At 37.1% G+C, this 22787-nt stretch overlaps 1 protein-coding gene across 2 annotated transcripts in view; it reads right to left on the reverse strand.

Moving 5' to 3' along the window:
• EML4 (EMAP like 4) overlaps positions 1-22787 on the reverse strand; it is a 148531-nt gene that overhangs the window by 125357 nt on the left and 387 nt on the right. The window lies entirely within an intron of this gene.

Consider the following 22787-nt stretch of genomic DNA (forward strand, 5'->3'; position numbering starts at 1 on the left):
AATTTATTAATGAGAAAACTAAGGCTAATTAATTTGTCCAAGCTTCCAAAGCTAGTAAATTTTATAAGGTTCAATCTCAAATCTGACTCCAAAATTCTCAATTACAATACTCAACTTAATGAAAACAAAATATTCCATCTACATGTAGTCAAAGTGTGGTATGAAATATTACCAATATTTAAACAATCTTCAAAGACACATTTGTCTGCCACGAAAAAGGAATAACTTACTCCTATAAAATCTGGTTAATGAAATACTAGGTTCTACAGAGAATTCAGTTACTGAAAAATAATTAACTTTAATAACACTTGGTGCAATAAAGATTGGAGGGAAAAAAATCTACAATGACCTAATGCTCCATTTCCGTCCAGGCTTCCTGTAGTAAATGTATGATGTTGCAATAAAACTCTTTGAAAAATGAATCATCTTGAACCAAACATAATCAACAAGATAATGATTAACCAAAGGCTGGCACAAATCCTACCAGAGTAATATAATGCAAATTCAGCCTCTTAAACTTCTGTTTAATGCTGCTATCTCAAAAATGTAAGCCAATGATTAGGTCTATGTAACATATCTATATGTTAACACAAGCCTACGTAGATCTACATTTAAAATTCTCCTGTCTTAATTTTTTAGAATTATCATTTACCCACAAAACCTAACAAATGGGCTTTACAGTGTCATATCTACATTGCCTACTCTACACAAAATTCTGGAAAATTATTTCCTAATGTTTACTACAATGAATATATTTCTGCTTTAAGTTATAAAAACTGAGCATGACACATTAGATGCTATATTACTATGAACAATGTGTCCTTTAAGAAATGTAACAATGTACTGTCTTTCACACAAAATTAAATTTGTGAATTACCAAATCCCATATGCTCTATGTTTTATCTGGTAGCACAATGGAGTTATCCTAATGCCCTCATACTTCAGAACAATACAAATCTACTAACTAGACAACACAGGTTAGAAAAAACTGGCTAAATTAACTGAATGGCCATAAAACAAGGCTGAGTTAGCTGGATCCTGAACCTGTAACTCTGACCTCAGAAGCACAGTTTCTATAACCCATGAGCTGGCCACGTAACTACTTGGAGAATGAATTATTTTATAATGTAATATTCAAAACTTAATTGGGAAGTAAAGCAAAGTCTTTAACAAACACTGCTGTTTGTTAAAGAAAAAAATTGAACTTTAACCCTTTAACCTCATACCACATACAGAAATTAATTTGAAACAGTACACTTAAAAGTAAAAGCACCAGCCATAGGAAACAAAAGATAAATGTAATCAAAATTTTAAAATTCCTACTAATCAAAAGACACCATTAAGAAAATAACTGGGCAAGCTGCAACACGGAGGAAAATATTAACGACACATATAGTTGACAAAGGATTTATATTCACAGTACATAAGTTCAACAAATCAACAATAAAAATATAAATTACCCAATAAAAATGATTAGTAAAAAATAACTGAAAAAATACAAATATATTTATATTTTGTATTTAAAAGGACTTGATTTTCGTCATCAAATATTGCAAGATATTGCAGTTTTAAATAAACCATGTTAGGAAAGTTTATGATAACCATCTTTATGTGTGTATTTATGTAGAATATAAAAATAAGATATAAATAGTATTTAAAATGAGCACATAAAGTGCCTTGGAAATGGTAACAGGGAAATTCCACAACCATTTGACAATAAAGATAAACACATTAAAAAGAAGAAGGCATAGGGGAGTCTGGCTGACTCATTTGGTAGAGCATTCAACCTTGGATCTTGGAGGTTTTAANCTTGATTTGGCCAACGTCATTATTTCACAGTTCATGAGATCCAGCCCCAAGTCGGGCTCTGTGGTTCTGTGCTAACAGCTGACAGTGTGGAGCCTGCTTGGGATTCTCATTCTCTCTCTGTCTCATTCTCTCTCTCTCTCTGTTCCACCTACCCCCCCAAATAAACATTTAAAAAACAATGCATATAATGACCCTTAAGAGATAAATAATGAAAGTGAAAAAACAAAAAAACAATGTATATCAACAATGACCCTTTAAGAAATGTCAGAGATGTGGGGTGCCTGGGTGGCTAAGTCAGTTAAGCGTCTGACTTCAGCGCAGATCATGATCTCAGAGTTTATGAGTTCGAGCCCCATGTCAGGCCGGCTACTGTCAACAGAGTCTGCTGCATTCCTCTGTCTCCCCCACTCCCTGCCCCTCCCCCGCTCTGTCTGTCTGTCTCTCTCTCTGCCATTCCCCTGCTCATACTCTCTCTCCCAAAATAAATAAATAAACCTAAAAAAAAAAAAAGTCAGAGATGAAAGAACTTAAAGAAACTAAATCATTTTAGTCTTTATGATAGCATTAGATTGGGTTTGGCCCTAAGAAATAAAGTTGCAACAGTAATTTCTTTCCCAAGAAATCTTTCCACTCTCAGTCTAAACAATTATATAACAGATAATAACTCCAAATACTTTTCCTCTTTTTATTCTTCATCCCCAAACCTCCTTTTATTAGTTTTTCCTTCAGCAGAGTAAATTGAATGCACATTATGTAGTATTTACTATGAAGCATGCTGTGATGTAGCTAAAGACTTATGTTTATTTAATGGATCCAACCAGCCAAACATGTCAATTCCCACAGTTTCCCAGCCATACTCTCCACCATCTCAAAGCCTACAAAGCAATGGTACCACTGTTGGTTTCACCTGTCACTTCTCTAGATTAGCAAAATCTTGAATGCTTCTTATACATGTACCAAGAATCTCAAGGTCTCCAGATAAGGACTAGAGAAAACTGAGAACAATGATAATGGAATCAATTATTCTGAAAACTGAGACAGCAGCAACTGCTTTCTAGGGTTTTGAATTCTAGTGGAAGCCAATTATTCCTGCAAAACACACTCATTTTAATATGCAAATTCCAAAACGATCCTCCCACATTTCTCACCCAGCCCTTCATGTTGCTATAAAAGTGACAGGAGAGGACCAAGATCTTTGTCATAAAAGCACATCTGTATTTGAGGGACTGGAAGTGGTCTGGAAACAATGCAAAGGGCATAGTTTTTTATAGGAAAATAATTTTCACTGAGGTAGAAGACCTAGACTCTTGGGAAGGAGACACTCAAAACTAGGGACTTTTAAAATTCAATTTGAGATGGTGATAAAGCAAGCAAGGGGCAATGAAAATTAGAGTGAAGAAAGAAGTAAATGTGGTACAAATAGGTAAATAAAAAGAACATAAAATTAACCAATACAAGGATTGTAAACAGATTTGATTTGGCATTGCTTGTCCAACTCATNATCTCCCTCATATTATTCTAAACACTGGTCCCAACTGAAAACTGTTATCTTTCTACTTGATGACCTTGCCATTCCTACACACAGTGATTAGTTGTGGGATTAAAAACTGGATGTAGGGATGCCTGGGTGGCTCAGTCGGTTAAGCGTCCAACTCTTGATTTCGGCTCAGGTCATAATCTCCCAGTTTGTGAGATCAAGTCCTGCGTCAGTCTCTGAGCCCACCACATGAAGTCTGCCTGGGATTCTCTTTCCCTTTCTCTCTGCCCCTCCTCAGCTCTCTCTCTCAAAAATAAGCAAACATTTTTTTTAAAGTTGGATGTAAGCAGGACAAAGTCCTTTCTTTGGATTTTTCAAACTTGCACGAGAGAAGGAGACTGACTGAGAAGGTGGTTCCAGAACTACTGGGATGACCCCTGCCTCTAGAAAAGGTTATTTCAAAGAACAAAGCCAATATGTACAGAGAAATGGAAGAGAAAATCCAAATGATAATGTACATCTGCCCTTACTTATGTACAGTTACTATTAAGAAATAATGAATATAAAGCCACTTTGTAAACTCTTAATCAGAGTTGATTCAGATTACTTGACAAATGTAATCATTTTAGTTTTGTTAAAAACTAAATTTTGTTTTTAACAAAACTAAAATTGTGCATATGTATACATGTATTAAGTAGAAAAAGTAGGTAATGAAATTCCATATAACCTATAGACTACAAATCACAAAACAAACGCTTAAGTTCAGGGGTTGGCAGACAATGAGTAGACAGCCAAATCTCGTCTATTTTTCTATGGCCTGTGCACCAAGAATGTTTTTGTTGTTGTTGAATTTTGTTTTAATTTTTTTTTAAGTTTACTTTTATTTTTGAGAGTAAATAGCGTGAGCGGGGTAGGGGCAGAGAGAGGGAGACACAGAATCTGAAGTAGGCTCCAGGCTCTGAGCTGTCACCACAGAGCCTGACCTGGGGCTCAAACTCACGTACTGTGAGATCATGACCTGGGCTAAAGTCAGCTGCTTAACTGGAGCATCTGGGGAGGACTGCAGAAAGTTCAATCACCTTTGACCAATGATTTAATCAATCATGCCTATGTTATAAACCTCAAGAACTCTAAATGATGGGGTTCAGAAAGCTTCTGATTGATGCTGGGAGGGTGATGCCCTCAGAGGGCAAGGAACCTCCAAATCTCTTCCCACATGCCTTATCTGATACATCTCTTCCATCTGAATATTTCTGAGGTATAGCTGTATAATAAACCAATAATAGTAAATAAGGTGTTTTCCTGAGTTCTGTGAGCCAATCTAGCAAACTGTCAAACCCAAGGAGGGGGGGGGGTCATAGGAATCACCCATTTATAACCTGTCAGTCACAAGTACTTTGAGACCAAGGGTACCTGGATGGCTCAGTCAGTTAAGTGTCTGACTCCTGATTCTGGCTCAGGTCATGATTTCACAGTCCTGAGATCAAGCTCTGCATCGGGACCAGTACAGAGCATGGAATCTGCCTGGGATTCTCTCTCCCTCTCTCTCTGCCCCTCTTCCCACTTTTGCATGTGCACTCACTCGCTCTCCTGCTCTCAAAATCAATAAACTTAAAAGAGAAGTACTTGAGGCCCAAACTTGTAACTGGCATCTGAAGTGGGAGGTAATTTTGTAGGACTGAAGCCTTAAGCTATAGGATCTGCACTAACTCCAGGTTGTTAGTGTCAGAATTGCCTGGTGTGGAAAACCCATACATCTAGTGTCAGAAGTGTTCTGGGTAGAGGAAGGAGTTTTCTTTTAGAATCTTTGTGGCCTTGGATTAACCAAAATTTCTTAAATAGGACAAAAAGAAGTACATACTATAAAAGAAAAAAAAACAATAAAATGAACATCAAAATAAATTGCTAAGCTGGATTTTATTACTCTTTAAACGACACTAAGTAAATGAAAAGTTTAGCCACAGTCTGGAAGAAAATATCTGCAGAGACAACCCAATTGTTAAAATATGAATATCATATGGTACACCTGGGTGGCTCAGTCAGTTAAGCATTTGGCTTAGGCTCAGATCATGGTCTCACTGTTCATGAATTTGAGCCCTGCATCAGGCTCTCTGCTGTCAGCACAGAGCCTGCTTCAGATCCTCTATCCCCCTCTCTCTCTGCCCCTCTCCTGCTCACCCTCTCTCAATCTTAAAAAATAAATAAATAACCTGGGGCACCTGGATGGCTCAGTTGTTTGGGCATCTATCTGACTTCCACTCAGGTCATGATCTCCCAGTTCACGAGTTCGAGTTTGAGGCCCACATGGGGCTCTGTGTTGACAGCTCAGAGCCTGGAGCCTGCTTTGGATTCAGTATCTCCCTCTCTCTCTGCCCCTCCCTTGTTCATGCTGTCTGTCTCTCTCAAGAATAAACATTAAAAAATAATAAGTAAACTTAAAAAAATGAACACCATATATGCAAATCCATAGAGGAGGAAAGTAGATTAGTGGTTGCAGGGGCTATGGGGACACACATATTCAAACATTCACAGCAACTTTATTCATAATAGCCCAAACTGTAACAACTGAGATGTCCATCATCTGGTGAATGGATAAACCAACTGGTGTTATATTCGTACAATAAAATGTTACTTAGCAATAAAAAGGAACAAACTACTAAAACACAAAACATGGATGAATCTCAAAAGCATTATGCTAAGTGAACACCACAAAAGACTTCAAAACTGTAAGGTCACAGCTATATGAAACTATAAAAAATAAATAAAATATAGCAATGGAAAGTAGATCAGTGGTTGCCAGTAACTGGAGGTAGAAGGCACCACTGCAAAGAGATACAAGAAACCTTTCTGGGGTAATGGAAATGTTCTGTATCTTTTAAAAAAAAATTATTTAAAAAAATTTTTAATGTTTATTTATTTTTGAAAGAGAGACAGAGAGAGAGAAACAGAGCATGAGTGGGGAAGGGGCAGAGAGAGAGGGAGACGCAGAATCTGAAGCAGGCTCCAGGCTCTGAGCTAGCTGTCAACACAAAGCCTGATACGCGGCTTGAACTCATGAACTGTGAGATCATGACCTGAGCTGAAGTTGGGTGCTTAACCAACTGAGCCACCCAGGTCTCCCCCCCCTCCAAAATATATTTATTTTTAAGAGAGGGTGTGCATGCACGTGCAGGACAGGGGCTGGGGAAGTCCCAAACAGGCTCCACACTGTCAGCGAAGAGGTCAGTGCGGGGCTTGATTCCACGAACCGTGGGATCATGACCTAAGATGCAACCAAGAGTTGGGCACTTAACCAACTGAGCCACCCAGGCCCCCTGGAAATGTTCTATATCTTGACTGCTACAATGGATACACAACTACACAAACTTTTCAAGGTGTAATTACTGTGCACTTAAAATTAGCACAGTTTATTGTAGGTAAAGCATAGTTCAATAAAGCTGATTTTTAAAAACTGAAATCTCAAAACTACCTTTTTTTTTTTCACTAAAATCAAGGTATGATAATGAGGTATTCTGTGATATTTTAAAACAAATGTGAGAATTTGCTATCAAGAAGGTATCTTAAGAGTGGCCTGGCTGGCTCAGGTGGTAGAGCATGTGACTCTTGATCTCAGGGTTGGGAGATCAAGTTCCACAATGGGTGTAGAAATTGCTTAAAAAAATGTATTCCATTTGATAACAAAAATGTCAAACAAATTACCAAAGAACAGAGTACACTTAGTTTTGAAGAAGACCAATAAAGTTTGACAAAACAGCAGATTGGTTTATCTAGGATTACACAAAATGTTAGTGATAAGCGGTAGGAACAGATTAATAAGCAGAGAAGATGATGATTCTCAACACCTTGCTCTAAAGTGTCTGAAGACACTTTCTCACAGAACTCACAGGAATGTATCTTTTTCTCATCTGTTGGTTTTCAAATTCCTTCATTTTCCTAAGGTGTATGGTTAATAAATCTGTCAGTATCTTATGGCAAAAAAGGGGATACTAAAAGTATCCACAGAAGATTCCCTCAAAAAAGGGAGTAGTAAGGGTTGGGAATGAAAAGGTAAGCTGGCGCCAGGTGGCAGAGAAAGTTGAAAACCAGCTATAAGTTTATCTCATAGAAATTAGAAATGATAGAAAGCTTTTAGTCTGGGGAATGACAAAATGTTGATATATTGAAAGAATCTGGTGGCCATATGCAGGGTAAATCAGAGCACGAAAAGATCAAAAGCTAAAACATTCATTTCTAGATATTAAAACAATTGCCTAAAGTGGGTCAGAAGATTTAAAACCACATCAGTGGTTTTCAAACTACTGAAACTATTTCTTTGTTGTTGCCTTGACAGAGTCAAATCCCCGTGAGTTTCATCCAAAACACATCTAATATCTTCTTATAGGTGCTACTACTGAACAACTGTTCAGAGCACAGCAAACACCAAACTGCTCTAAGTACCAAAGTAGGTGTTAAAGTCCGGAAAGAAAAAAGGGCCAGAAGGTGAAAGAGGTGACCTCATCCTGATCACACAACCCACTGTTTGCCTCCACCATCACCACCACCCACAAACAGCTGTCTGGAGATCTCTGGTGCATCCTGGGAATTCTCCTCAGCAAATGAACAGGAGTCCTAAATCTAGGTTGATATAAAGAGACAAACCTATAGTAATTAACCTGGTTAAAAAAAAAAAGATTTTATAGAAATAAAATCAAATTCTTTCACAAGAAAAAATACTAAAACTGAATGGAATACATGTCCAAATACTAAAAAACTAATAATCTGAGAATGAACATTTAAAAAAGTATGTATGTTCCAAATCTCTATCATAAGATCAGATGCCATGGTATGATAACAAAGCAACCTTAGCACAGCTGTCAATGTTTTACCTATTTTGTATCCCCAAGATTACTCTTTTCTATGCTTATCTGACACAACCAAACCCCACGCAGGTTCTATCACTATTCTATGAAAAAAAGATAGTATGTTTATAATTGACAATGCAGACATCAATGTTTATACAGGAGTCATTGAGGTCCTACTGTAAATAATTTAATGAAAACTGTTTATCATCTATCTCCCCTCACTATAATACAAGCTTCAATAGAGCAGGGATTTTTGTTTCTTTTGTTCACTGACATATTCCCAGTAAGAAAACAATTCCTGGCATGTAGCAGTTGCTGAATAAATATTTGCTGATCTATATTACATTTTCATTTTGGGAGACTTCAGTCACCAAAAAGCTGTCAAGATATTATTATAATCATCATCCCCATGTAAAGGTTGTAATAACAGGTTCAGTTTTGTTCGATTTACTTAACACTCACACTTACCAGTTTTCTGCCTCTGAGGGTATTTTTAAAGGCGAAATTAAGATGTTTGTGTCCTTTAGAAAGTTACTAATTTATGTAAAGTGTCTGACATAGTTTCTAAATCACAGCTGAATAAATGTTAGTGTCTTTGCCTCACTACCCTCTTTGAAAAAGTTATTCAGGGCGCCTGGGTGTCTCAGTTGGTTAAGCATACGACTTCGGCTCAGGTCATGATTTCACAATTCGTGGGTTCCAGCCCCGCATCAGGTTCAGTGCTGACAGCTCAGAGCCTAGAGCCTGTTTCGGATTCTAGGTCTCCCTCTCTTCTATGCCCCTCCCCCACTTGTGCTCTGTCTCTCTCTGTCTCAAAAATAAATAATTTAAAAAAATTTTTTAAGTTTCTTTAAAAAAAAAAAAAGAAAAAGTTATTCAACTGAACCAAATTTCTTGAAATGTAGTCTATGAAGTTTATAGCATCAATGACTATTTCCTAAAGCAAATATACTGAAGATTATAGACTTAACAATCACAGGACTCATACTCCAACAAAAACATAGAATAAAGCAGGGCACCTGGGTGTTTCAGGTCAGTTAAGCGATCAACTTTGGCTCAGGTTATGATCTTGAGGTTCATGGGTTTGAGCCCTGTGTGGGCACTGTCAGCACAGAGCCTGCTTGAAATTCTCTCGGTCTCTGTGAGTGTGTGTGTCTGTGCCCCTCCCCTACTTGCACTTTCTCTAAATAAACTTAAAAAAATGTTTTTAAAAAATAAAAGTTAAGGGGCGCCTGGGTGGCTTAGTCGGTTAAGCGTCCGACTTTCGCTTAGGTCATGATCTCGCGGTTCGTGGGTTCGAGCCCCGCGTCGGGCTCTGTGCTGACTGCCAGCTCTGAGCCTGGAGACTATTTTGGAGTCTGTGTCTCCCTCTCTCTGACCCTCCCCTGTTCACGCTGTCTCTCTCTCTCCTAGAAATAAATAAAAATATTTAAAATAAATAAATAATAAAAAAATAAAAATTAAAAAAAAGACAGAAAAATCAAGTATCTTAGAAAATGACTGCTTACACAGGAGACAGGGGAGGGAAGTGACAGAATTCACTCCCTTAAATTAGGATGACACCAGGAGAACACAGCTGATAATGGTGGCCTAGGTTGAAAACTGCTACCAAAATGGTCTCTATTGGTAGGTAGCCTGTCATTTTCTCAGGTATATGGGAGGAGGGAAAAAAAAAAGTAAATATCATTTCATTAAGCAGTTTCCAAGAGCTGGGAGTGCCACTGTGTCCTGACCTCTATTTTTCTGCTTACATCCTAAACAAAGATATGCTTCTAAAAACAAAACAACAAAAAGGCTAGATGGTTAAGGCTTAAAGGAGTCCTCCATGTTTCCAAAGCTTCCTATACTTCAACACCATAATTCTTACTGCTTTGTATTTTAAAAGCCTACATTATAAGCTCCATATGGCTCTGTTTATATCTGGAAGAGTGCTGAGCACATACCAAGCATTCAATAAATACTTCCTGAATAAGTATGGCCTGAATCCCCCACAGAATTAAAAGCTTCGTGAGAGCAGGGATTTCAAGTATCTCATTCACCAATTTTCCAATATACTTAGCCCAGAATGTGATCCAAAGAAACTAATCAAAATCTATTAATGAATGTGTTATGACCAAGAAAAAGTAAGATAAAATAAAATTAAAAAATAGTCTACAAGAGACACAAACCCATATACTTAACCATTATAGTATGCACTAATGAGTCAAAATAAGGAGTTTCACAGTGTGTGAGTTTCAGCATGCACATAATCATTAAATCTCATTCATAAAAATTTCAAGAAGTCAAATATTAATTATCTTCCCAATCATCTCATCTTACTCTAAACTTTGTTCCCCAATAATTTATCTCAAATAATCCACAATACTAGATCCTAAAGTTTCAGAAACTGTTATGTCAAAAATACATCCACACTAATTATAACTGGAGAGACTAAAGAAATAAAATGAATGCCAAGAGGTACTCAAAGCGGTCAAAGAAAATCAAAGGCTATGCCTCAACTAAACTGAAAACAGGATATCCTTCAAAGTTAAAAAACAAAACAAAACCTACTCACTCATCAACAGGATTCAGTTATGACACTTTTTTGGAACAAATGACTTGCAAAGAAACTTGCAAACAAATTTCATCATTCACTCTGATATGTCACTTAACCATCAGCATTCCACTATCACTTAAAGATGAGCAAAAGGTAGTAATCTCGAGACCAGCATGCAAGAGTAAAAGACGGTTTAAGGAAAAATGTAAGATATCTACACTAAACAGTTTTGTTTTAAAAAAGGAAGTCATCTCAACTTTAGGAAGTCATCCATTTTGGAAAGTCAGAAAAAATACATTCTCTGGAAAAAATTAAAAAGGAAAAAGAAGTACATGTTCATGGAATATGACAAAAATAATACAGCATAATTTGGCTCCATAATACACTAACATCTCACTAATCCAGAGATTTATCTTAGCAAGAAGGAAAAAAAAAAAACAAAAGATAATCTGAACAAAAGAAAATCCTGGAAGTATAAACAGTCTACAATTTAAAAAAATACATATATATATAGGGGCACCTGGGTGGCTCAGTCAGCTAAGTGATGACTTCTGCCCAGGTCATGATCTTGTGGTTCATGTGTCCGAGCCCTGCGTAAGGCTCTGTGCTGACAGCTCAGAGCCTGAGCCTGCTTCAGATTCTGTGTCCCCCTCTCTGTCTGCCCTCCCCTACTAATGCTGTCTCTTTCTCTCCAAAGTAAACATTAAAAATTTTTTCCAACTTATATGTATATCTATCTGAACCCTATATGTTTTATATATAAAATCAAGTCTGTGAACTAAAAAAGCTCATGCATTTTATTAAGGTCCTCATTCTGAAGCCTATTATCTTCCTCTGAGAAACATCCGGTATCCTGTTATTCACATATCACATATCAAATAGCAATATTTATTAGGTATGATCTTAGGTGCTTTACCATCCAATTTCAATAGGCATAGGTCTTGATCATTAGATTCCTCTTTTTTGAAGATTCAAAACAATCCTTACAGGTAAGTCAAACTAGCTTTGTTATCTGGTTTCCTAGGCCACAGCATATTTAAAATTGGAAATCAAAAGAAAGGCTAGACTGGAAACAATAACCAATCCAGTAACAATGAGCACCTCTAGAGCCTAGAGTACCACTTCATGCCCAAAGGAATGACTTAGAGAAACAGTGGACTGCAGAAATTAGAACAAGAAGTATAAAAGAAAAGTTCGAACACTGTCACATCAGAAAACAAGGAAACCAGCAAAGACCACTAGAATTAGGGCTCAGGAGTCAATCTAAAAATGCTTCTACAGGCCAATAATAAGAAAATCTGAGCATAAAAAAAGGTTAATGGCAACATGCTGAAATACATAAAATATATGAAAATCCCTAACTTTCAATTCAAATATACAGAAGACAAAGAAACAGGTTTTAAAAACATCAAATGATACACTCAGCACTTATTATAAACCCTACAGAATAAAAGGTCTAGTTTAACAAATTGCAAAGGAAAAAGAAAAGGGAAGGGAAATACATATTAAAAGATTTAAGAGACACAGCAACCAAATGCAATGTATGGATCTTGTTTAAACCCTGATTTAAACAAACCACTGTAAAATTATCCTTATGAGACAATCAGGATATGTGACTGGATATCTGATATTAAGAAGTTACTGTAAAATTTCAGTAATGAAAAAATAATGAATAATGAAAGGAGTCATAAACTCAAATATCATGGGTGAGATTTCATAAATAATACAATAAAGAAAGAGGAAAGGGTAAAGCACACTGATGTTAGGTGATAAGCAACAGCAAGGAAGACAGTTATAATTATGTAGAGTCATTTAGTATATGGAGCAAACAGCCCTACACAAAAGCTCTTGAAGGCACTACTGTGTTACAGCAAAGAACCATGTCTGACACTCATAATAACCACCATCAGTTATTAAGAGTAAGTTAAATTATCCTCTACATACACAGCTTAAGGAAATCAGATGTCCAAATAATGAATCCAATGCACTAAAGTTTATATTTATACCTGCTGAGAAAGAAAGATGATCACAATTTTGTAAATGGAAAAAACATGGTTGATTTTGCTGCTTAAATATATTTTCTTTTACCCAACCCCACTAACATACACAGCACCTAACAGTACTTTGCTCCAAGATAATTACTGATCGTTTAAACACAGTAACAGGAATAGTAATGAATATAATCCTGAATAACTTCCCACTATTAAATATCTTCAAATTAATTTACACTAATGGCCTGGTCTACGGTTTAACACAATTTTTAAATGTAAGATAAAATACTATGCAGTTATAAATTACTAAAAAACCATAAATCAAAAATGTCAGCTAACTAAAGTAACTCAATTCAAACTGTCATCTGAACCTACTTAAAATTATATAAAATAGATATACATGGCTGAATTTCATGTCCACATCATCTCATTGTGTCAAAAAGCAAGAAAGTCCTCAAAAGAGGGATGGAAACATATCAAAAGAATGCAGAAACTAGTATGAGTAGGCATCCACTAGCCAAAATGGGGTCAATGCGTGCTTCAAAAGAAATAGTAATGGATTATAACCCATTGAAAAAAACAGGATACCTGAGTCCATACAGATATAAATAAACCAACAAACTGAAAGTCCAATGAGGAACAGAATATTTACAAAGTTTCAAAGCACCTCCTATAAAAGACTAATAACTTCAAAAAAATTTAAGTATTTTTACAGTGCAGAAGTGCAACACCTTAATCAAATGATCAAAGTGGCCATCAGTATTAGTACATTTCAGTAATGCATCACATGACGGGATGCAATGAAACAAAACACAGCTTCACCTTTGTGGCATTTGTGCCAAGGATACAGGGCTTGAACTGAATCAGGAGGAGACATAAAATTAAGGGACATTCTACAAAACAACTGGCCTGTAATCTTACAAAGTATCAAGATCATAAAACCCAAGGAAAGACTATTAAAGGGGACAAAAGAGACATGACAACTAAATACAATATTTGATTCTGAACTAGATCTTTTTGGTATAAAAGACATTATTAAGACAATTAGCAAAATCTGAATGGGTCTGAGGATTAGATAGTAGTTATGTATCAATAGTAATTTCCTATTTTTCTTGGCTGTAGTATGGTTAGGTAGGAGAATGACTTCGTTTATAGGATGTATATATACTTACATATAAAATTTTTTTAATGTTCATTTTGGGGGGGGAGGGAAGGCATGAGCAGGCAGGGGCAGAGAGAGAGAGGGAGGGAGACACAGAATCTGAAGTATGCTGCAGGCTCCTACCTGTCAGCAGAGTCCGACATGGGGCTCAAACCCACAAGCTATGAGATCATGACCTGAACCAAAGTCAGACGTTCAACCAACTGAGCTACCCAGGCGCCCCTAAAGTTATATAAGTAATTAAGTTCAACAACTTAATTCTCAAAGTGTTATGAGCAAGAAGACAGACACCCCCAACACCTCTTGGGGCTAGAGTAAAGACTGCAAATATATGCCTACAAAGAGGTCAGGCAATAAAGTAAAATACCTGAAACAAGCTAGGTGTAAGGTAAGGACTGAGGCTGCTTATCTGACATACCACTTAGTGCGTATATAGATCATGTGGAATGCAAGCCACCTGGGGCAAGATCAGTCCATTTTTTTCAAGAGAAACCAGAGATCCAGATTTTTATGTGAAATTTCCCAATTTTTAAAACACTCAAAAGGGCCAAACAAAACATGTCTGTCGGCTAAATTTGAACCACAGCTGCCTCAGGCCCAAAGGCATGTTTCTCAAACTGAGGCCTAGGGATAAAAGGAAACCACATGATATACATGGAACATATTCTTACAGCCACAGTTTTATCCCATGAGTTTGCCTGGAATTTTCAGAGAGAGGAGACATTTCTATACTTTTAAAATGCTATATTATAGAAATTAATGCAAAGTTCATATGATTTTTTAAGAATAATTTCAAACTCACAGAACAAGAAGTACAAAAAACAGCCATACAGCTTTTACCAATTTCACCTATTGTTAACATTTTACTCATTTGCTTTATTTGCACATAAACATCCTCCCTCCTTGCATATACATACAGTTATGTATATGCACACACATTACAAATACATGTACATATACAAAAACACACATACACATTACATCTTTTTTTCTGAACCATTTGAGAGTAACTTACATATATTATGGCCCTTTATCCCTAAAAACTTCTGTGTGTGTTTCCTAAGAAAAAAATACTCCCTTCCATAACCTTAGGATAGTGATAACTTTCAGTAAAGGTTTTTATCTAATCTACCATCCAAAGTCCAATTTTATCTAATCTACCATCCATAGTTCAATTTTGCCAAATGATCCAATGATACCCTTTATAGCATTTTCCCTTTTAATGTAAGATCCAGTCTGGGATCACATATTGCAAGTAGCTATCATGTCTCTTTACTCTCCTTTAATCTGGAACATTCCATAGCCTTTCTGTGTCTGTGTAACAATTAAAAAAACAAACAAAAAAACCACAAAACCAGTCTTCCCCACCGTTTTAAAAAGTAGGATGCTCCCCAGTTTGGAGTTCAATCATGATTAGACTCAGGTTATCCATTCCTGGCTGGAGAACTACACAAATGATGTGTTTTTCTCAGGGCATTACATTCAGAGGCACACAATGTTCACTAGTGCTATTCATTTTGACCACATGCTTTTAGGTGGTGTCTGATTTCATCACAGTGTAGAGTTACTATTTTCCCCCCTTTGAAATTAAAGAGCAATATATGGGGAGATATTTAAGACTATGCAAACAACCTGCTCCTCATCAACTATCACCTTAGATTTAGTATTTATCAATGACTAGCTATACTCCTGGACCCCTCCGGTGTAGTGCTCATCTCCTACAAATCTCCTCTACTTTAGAAGCATCAGTACAATGGTTTGAGTGCAAGACTAAAATATAGGCTGAGCGTCCAGAAAAAACAAATGTATATGAGCCATGCCTGAAAGACTGAATAGATCTTTTTTTCTTTAGTGAGTGAGCAAGAGAGCAAGCAAGCTGGGGAGAGGGGCAGAGAGAGAGAGAATCTTAAGGCAGGCTCCAAACTCACTGCAGAGCCTGATACGGGGCTTGATCCCACAACCCTAGGATCAAACCTGTAATCAAGAGTCAGACACTCAACCGACTGAGCTGCCTAGGGGCCCCCCAAAGGCTGGATAGACTTCAAATAGCTACTGAAGTGGAGAACCAGTCAAGACACAAACAACTTCATCAGGAAAGCTAAAAAAAACACAGTATGGTGAATCCTTCTGCAAAGTAAAAAAATATACCCTAGCCTATCAGTTGTATAAAACCGTATTTCTACTGAGAAATATACTGAGAAAAATACTGAGTTTGCCTGAATTACACTGATTCTAGAACTATAGATATAGTTTTACTGCTATTGATAAACAGAGCACACAATTCATTACAACTACTTCCGATGTTCATCCAACTTTTCATATGTATGTCAACCTTCTCACCTAGTCTCTCAAAGATCAGGATTAGCCACTAAAAGTATGTATTTCATCTGACTGTGACCCACAGTAAGAAATAAAATTTACACTGCAACCTACAGCAAACATATACAACCAAAATTAAAAAGATTTCTTGAAGCATTATCATGTGAACCACTGATATTTTATAATCTTTCTTTTTTTTCCTCCTCCTTTTTCTTCTCAATGTAGGTCTTGATCCCAAATAAATTCCTAAATCCATAATAATAAGTCATGCACAAGACCTACATTTGAAAAACACTACCCTAGGGGTCCCTGGGTGGCTCAGTCGGTTAAGCAACTGACTTCAGCTCAGGTCATGATCTCAGTTTGTGAGTTCAAGCCCTGCATTGGGGCTCTGTGCTGACTGACAGCTCAGAGCCTGAAGCCTGCTTCAGATTCTGTGTCTGCCCCTCCCCTGCTCATGCTCTCTCTCTCTGGAAAATAAATATTAACAAAAAAAATTTTTTTAAAGAAAGAAAAACACTATCCTATAACTTAGCATGGAGTTCTTTACCAGATTAGATTCCCAACAAAGTCTGAAACAAATTTCAGGTGAAATGAGAAAAAAGAACATAATGTGTGATTTTTTAAAGGACTCTATTCTGAGATTGTATATAATCTTTTTCATCTTCAAAAGCTCTTTTATGAAACAATGGTGAAAGTGAAGGTTGTAAGTGGTCCATTATATACTGGTCCCCTAACTTTTCCCCCACATTTTCCTGGAACATAAAATCTCCAATGTTGTGCTGTGAGATTTCAAAGACACGTAAGAGTGTCACCTTTCAATGGGTTTATAATTTGGCTGGAGAAATGATACTAATAATAATTTTAAGGCTTGTTATAATTATTCCTACCTTATAAGAAGAAATATCCTGTGATAAGCGCCCTAAGAATGCTCTCAGGTTAAAAGTTCAGTACTTTGGGCTGGTAATGAATGAAAGGGAACAAGCAAGCAAAGGTGTTTAGAAAGGAAACAGTATTTGAGTTGGACCTTGAAGGGTACTGAGGATAGCCATGGATGAAAAAGCACAAAATTTGGGGAACAAAAACAGGTCATTTTTGGCCAGAGCTTAATTAAGACTGTAGAAGGAGATAATGGGAGACCTTGAGAACAAGGCTAACTTGTTTGAATTCAGTCATCAGGGCAATAAAGCTGAGAGAGTGAATGGCACAATCATAGCACTGCTTTAGGAATATTAATCTGAAGCTCCCTCCCCCGCCAATGTACAAAATAAACTGGACAGGTGGAAATTCTTTAGGCTATGCAATAATCCAAACATGGAATAATTAAGTATTTGCACTGCAGCTGGGGAAAAGGAAAGTAAAGGGTGAGAAAAGGTGATAAGAAATGAAAAGTCCCAAGAGATTTTAATGTGGTAGGCAAAAATGCCAAGGGATCAAACAAACGTGGTTCTGATATTTCAAGGCTGGATGATACAGACAATGAATGATAAGGAAAAGAAACTGATTTAGAGGAAGAGAAGTTCAGATTCAGATTATGTTAGATGTAGAAGTAGGTTATGAAGAGTTAGTAGTAGGGAACAGAAAAGAACATTGAACTCCATCAGAAAAATCAGAGTTCAGGGCACTTGAGTGGCTCAGTTGGTTAAATGTCCCATTCTTGGTTTAGACTCAGGTCATGATCTTACAGTTTGTGAGTCTGAGCCCTAAGACTGGCTCTATGCTGAGAGTGTGGAGCCTGCTTGGGATTCTCCCTCTCCCCTCTTTACCCTCCACCTCCTTGCACGCATGCAGTCTCTCAAAATAAATAAACTTAAGAAAAAAGAAAAACCTGAGTTCAAGTGAAAAAAATGGTTAGCATAAAAATGAAAAACCAGAAAATAGGTCTATAGTATGATTTTTAACTATGTAAAAAATTAGGCATAGAAAAAGACTAAAAACAAGTGTATCAACATGTTAACATTGGCTACATACAGATGAGCTAAGAAAAGATCAATTATTTTTCTTTCTTCTTCGTATTGTGTTTTCACTGGATATAAATCCAACAAATTAGCCACCCCCCAAAAAAAGTAAGAAAGGAAAAAGACACACCTGGATTCAAATAGCCTTTTTTTTTTTAATCACAGACTCTCTGAACCTGATTCCTCATCTATAAAAGAGCAATTTCTTTTCTCCCAAGATTAGCGTGAAGATTAAGTGAGATAAAGGTACTTGTAAATTACAAAGCAATATGCAAAATTAAGGTATTATAATAGTCTGAGAGAGCTAAAACTACAGGACAAGAGATCATACACAGATACAGAAATATACTCCAGATTTGGGAATCTTCCATACTGAGGTTATAGCTGAAGAAGTGGATTACTTCCTTAGAAGTCTTAGAATCTACCCACTTCAAAATAAAAATGTTCTTCTCAAATTTCTTAGGAATACTGAAGTTTTACATGTTATAGAAATAGATTCATAGACGTAAAATTAAGACATTACTTTTCCTACATGTTACTCAAACATAAGGTGGAAAAATACCTAGTAATTTCACTTCCTAATATTTGGACAGCTAAATAAATTATTTCATTGTCTTAAAAGTCAAGCTCTAAAGGTAAACTTAGCAATCTCCACATGTTCCCTCTCAGAAATTACATGCTTTATACATAGCACAGCATCCTAAATGGTGTTTCTCCTCTCTAGTCCCATTTCTGATACTTCCTCATGCTTAAACATCTCTGGGTATCCATTTAAAACCAGAGAGTAAACTCCTAACAGACAAGAAGCATGTCTTATATATGTCCTTTCCACAAGAACAACCAAGTACAGTACTGGTCACAAAAGAGGTACTAACCCATATACATACTAAGAAATACTCTAGCCAATTCATGTCATTGATGTTGTAATAATCATGTAAGAGTTACTACTCATGTCTTCTATAACTTAAGCCTATTTTAAGCCCTTCAAAGAGACAACTAATAAATTAAAAGAAAAATTCCCCCAAGTAATATTGTATGAGAAACATTTTTATGCAGATAATGAAAGCTTAGGACTATTAAAAATCATACACTTCATTGTTTCTTTAAGAGAGAGTATATATGAGATGAAAACAGTTCTAATATTGTGATCTTAAGATCGTTTCCTTAAAATATTTAATACATGGAGGCACACTGCTGTTGTTTGTTCATATACCCTTTACCAAAATGTAACGTTTCTTACAGATACTAACCCTACAATTTCATTCAGTGCCATTTTTATTTTTAAAAACTTTTGAGTTTTGTTTTTTAACCTTTGGAGCAGAAAGTTAAAACTGATATGATTAACTGCAGGCTTTTTTTTTTAAAGTATAAGCACTGACGAATCCCTAGGCTAATTCCAAAATAAAAGTCTTCAATTAAAACCTTTGTGGGGCACCTGAGTGGTTCAGTTGGTTGAGCATCCGACTTCTGCTCAGGTCATGATCTCACGGTTGGTGGGTTCAGGCCCCACGCGGGGCTCTGTGCTGACAGCTCCCTTTCTTTCTGCCCCTCCTCTGCTCACACTCTGTCTCTCTCTCAAAAGGTAAACAAACAAACAAAAACCAGAAACAAAAACCAAAAAATACCTTTGTTATGAAAAAGAGGTGCTAAAGAAGGCTAAGGATGAAATGCACCTAAGTGTGGGCTGGGAGGGTTGTGTGTGTGTGTGTGTGTGTGTGTGTGTGTGTGTGTATGTTTGTAGTAATGCCTTTGTTATGAAAAAGAAGTGCTAAAAAGACTAAGGATGAAATGCACCTAAGTAAGTGTGGGCTGGGGGATGGGATGGGGTGGGGTGGGGTGTGTGTGTGTGTGTAGTGACAGTGATTTGAAGGCAGGATATCAAGACAAGATTGTTCAAGGTACTTCCCCCCAACTAATTTTTTTTAATTGTTTCCAAAGTGCTGCCTTTTTAAATTACCATAGTCTGTGAACTAAAAGATACTATGCCTAAGGGAAATTCCAGAGTACAAGCACCTGCCAGCCAAATTGCCTAAAATTCATCAGCGGCAGAGATTAAAAGCATCCTTTAGTTTTTATGTAAAACAAAAGTAATACAACAGGTATATAGTTTCAATATGACGAATATAACATGACCAATCCCCTAACATTGCTCTCAACAATTTCAAAACCTACTACACAGTTTTAATTGCCATTGTACATCTTATAAAATGCATATAATAGTGTTTTCCTTATCTAAACACTCAATAATTAAGGGTACAGCTTGAATTTTAAGATTTCCACGTTACAAATGGATCTTATGATTCACCATATGATTTCCTTAAATAATCAGCTTCTCTGGAATCATTCTGTTTATAAAGCACTTTTCTGCTTATATAAGTGTAGTTTTCTCACATTTTTTCCCCAAGAACTCATCTGGTATACAAAAGGAGATATACACGTATACCTCCTTGAGAATAAACAAATGCTTTCAATCCTTGTGGCCCCAGAGGAACGTCACATGTTTTGAATTGTTCAGTTAAAAAAAAAGTTTTTAAACACCTAGAATTCAAGTGCTTGCCTTTACGTAAATTCATGGCTCTCTTAATGATAAAATAAAGATCAATGTAAGCTCTAGACTAATGAACTGCAGGGAACAGAAACAAGCAATTTGGCAAGAGCTAAGCACAGCTCTGTTTAAAGACTACCAGTAAAATATACCAGCATTACCCCTCCCCCACCCCTCGTCCCTTAGAGGTTTCAATTAAGATGGGGCCTAGTTTTTACTCTTACAAGGGGGACAGAAAGAGAAAGCACAGAGCTCCCGCTGAAAACTAGCTTCATCAGGAGCAGCTTCAGAAATACTGCCAGCAACCATTTCTTTCCTTCTCTGTTGACAGGGTTCCTCTCTTTAGAGAGAGGTATCTCCCCCTGCAGCTGAATAACACCGTATCTAAAGAAAAGTCTCACCTACTCAAGGATGGCATCAAATGAATACAAAAAATACCTAACATTAGGGTCAGCTATAACACTCTTTATGAAAAGTGAAGACCCAACAACAATTCATCTTCATCTTCCAATCTCTCCTATCGGTTGCCTCATGAAATGGATAAGAAGGGATAAAGTTATTTAACAAGACATATCTACGGTTTCAAAATAAACTTAAGCGCCCCCAATTGGTGAGAAAGGCTCCCTCACAATACTTAGAGAAAATGAAGCCTTGGCAAGCCTTCCAGAAGTCCTTGGAATCAAAAAGAAAAGAAATAAAAGCAGATTTCTACTTTGAGTGGTGACCCACCATTCCTAAAAGCTGAGGCGCCAACAGTGCAGTGGTATCTCAGTCCCACAACATCTCCCAGTATGCTCTATTTTTGCCCTAGTATTCGATCACCTCTTTGTGTACAGGACAAGTCTTTCAGTCCTATGATTAGTGAATAAATGCACCCATGAGGCTTAAAAAAAAAAATTAAAAAGCAGTGAAAAATTGATGCCTCTTTAAAAGAAGCCAAGAATGAAACCACCTCACTATGTAAGGAATTATAAGACATCAAAGGTTAGATAATGGACAACAGGTGCCTTTGGGAGGAAAGAGTAACACTCAGTTGTCTCCTATTTTAGGATTTCCACTCTCAAAGCACTCTAATGTGTGTTTTTCTTTTCTCCCCATAGAGGGTCAGGGCCAAAATTATGGCCCTTTTACTATTTAATACCAGTAATGGGTCCACTGCTCTTCGACTAACTTTCTTACTTTAGATTTAAAAAATTCATCTAATCCCAACATGGCTGAATAAAGTATGGCCTATGGCCAGATCACGCACTGATCCATGAACATTCATCAACCAGGGACTTATTACCAAGAAATGCAAAAGAAAGGCTTCTGAATACAAACTACCTCCACACAAAACACTGAAAATACAAATCCAGCAGCAGGTATCACATAACTGCAGAATCAGCCAAAGCAGAAACTGTTTCTCTCACCATCATAACAGTTGAGCTCAATCTTTACAGTAACCAGATTCCAATGGCCTCAAAGAATAGTAATTCCAGACACAGATTATAGGGCACTGAGTACCAGCCTCTAGTTCTGATTCCCTTAGCCAGTTACAAAATTTACTACCTTTATTCTGGTGAAAGGGAACACTGGAAGGATACTGCAGCCTACTTAATAACCTCTTCCATTCCACAAAGACAACATATTCCAAAAATGGAGAATCCTTTCTTTCCCTGACAGAGGCCCCCTTTCCTATGGATTCACTAGGCAGGATTATTTCTCCCCAGCATGCTGGCAGAACCAGAAAATACTTCTGCTTTCACTCTTCTTTTAAAGAGGGTCCCCCAATACAGATGCACCTCTTCCTTTCCTGTATGAAGCAAATGATGCTTCAGTGCTTCTGGTTCTCTCCACCACTGCAAAACGTTCAGAGAAGTGGAAGGAGAGAAGGGAAGTTGGCAGACACGGAAAGATACTTAAAAGCAGCCTCCAAATTTAAAGTGAACACTGGGGGGGGGGTGCCCTCTTCCTGAAGAGGGAATGGGGGTCCCTACCCTAAAAAGGGACTCTCTGCGTGGGTGAGGGGTGCCTCCACTCTGAAAAAGAGTTCAGTATGTGGAAAGTGGGAGGAATGTTGTGCCCTGAAGCGAGGTCAGGGTTTCAGAAAGGGGTGCCCCAACCCTGAAGGTGGGTCTGTGGGGGGAGCCGTGAGTGTATAGGAAGGGTG

Source organism: Crocuta crocuta, unplaced genomic scaffold, assembly GCF_008692635.1.
Source record: "Crocuta crocuta isolate KB4526 unplaced genomic scaffold, BGI_CrCroc_1.0 scaffold67, whole genome shotgun sequence".
Lineage (NCBI taxonomy): Eukaryota > Metazoa > Chordata > Mammalia > Carnivora > Hyaenidae > Crocuta > Crocuta crocuta.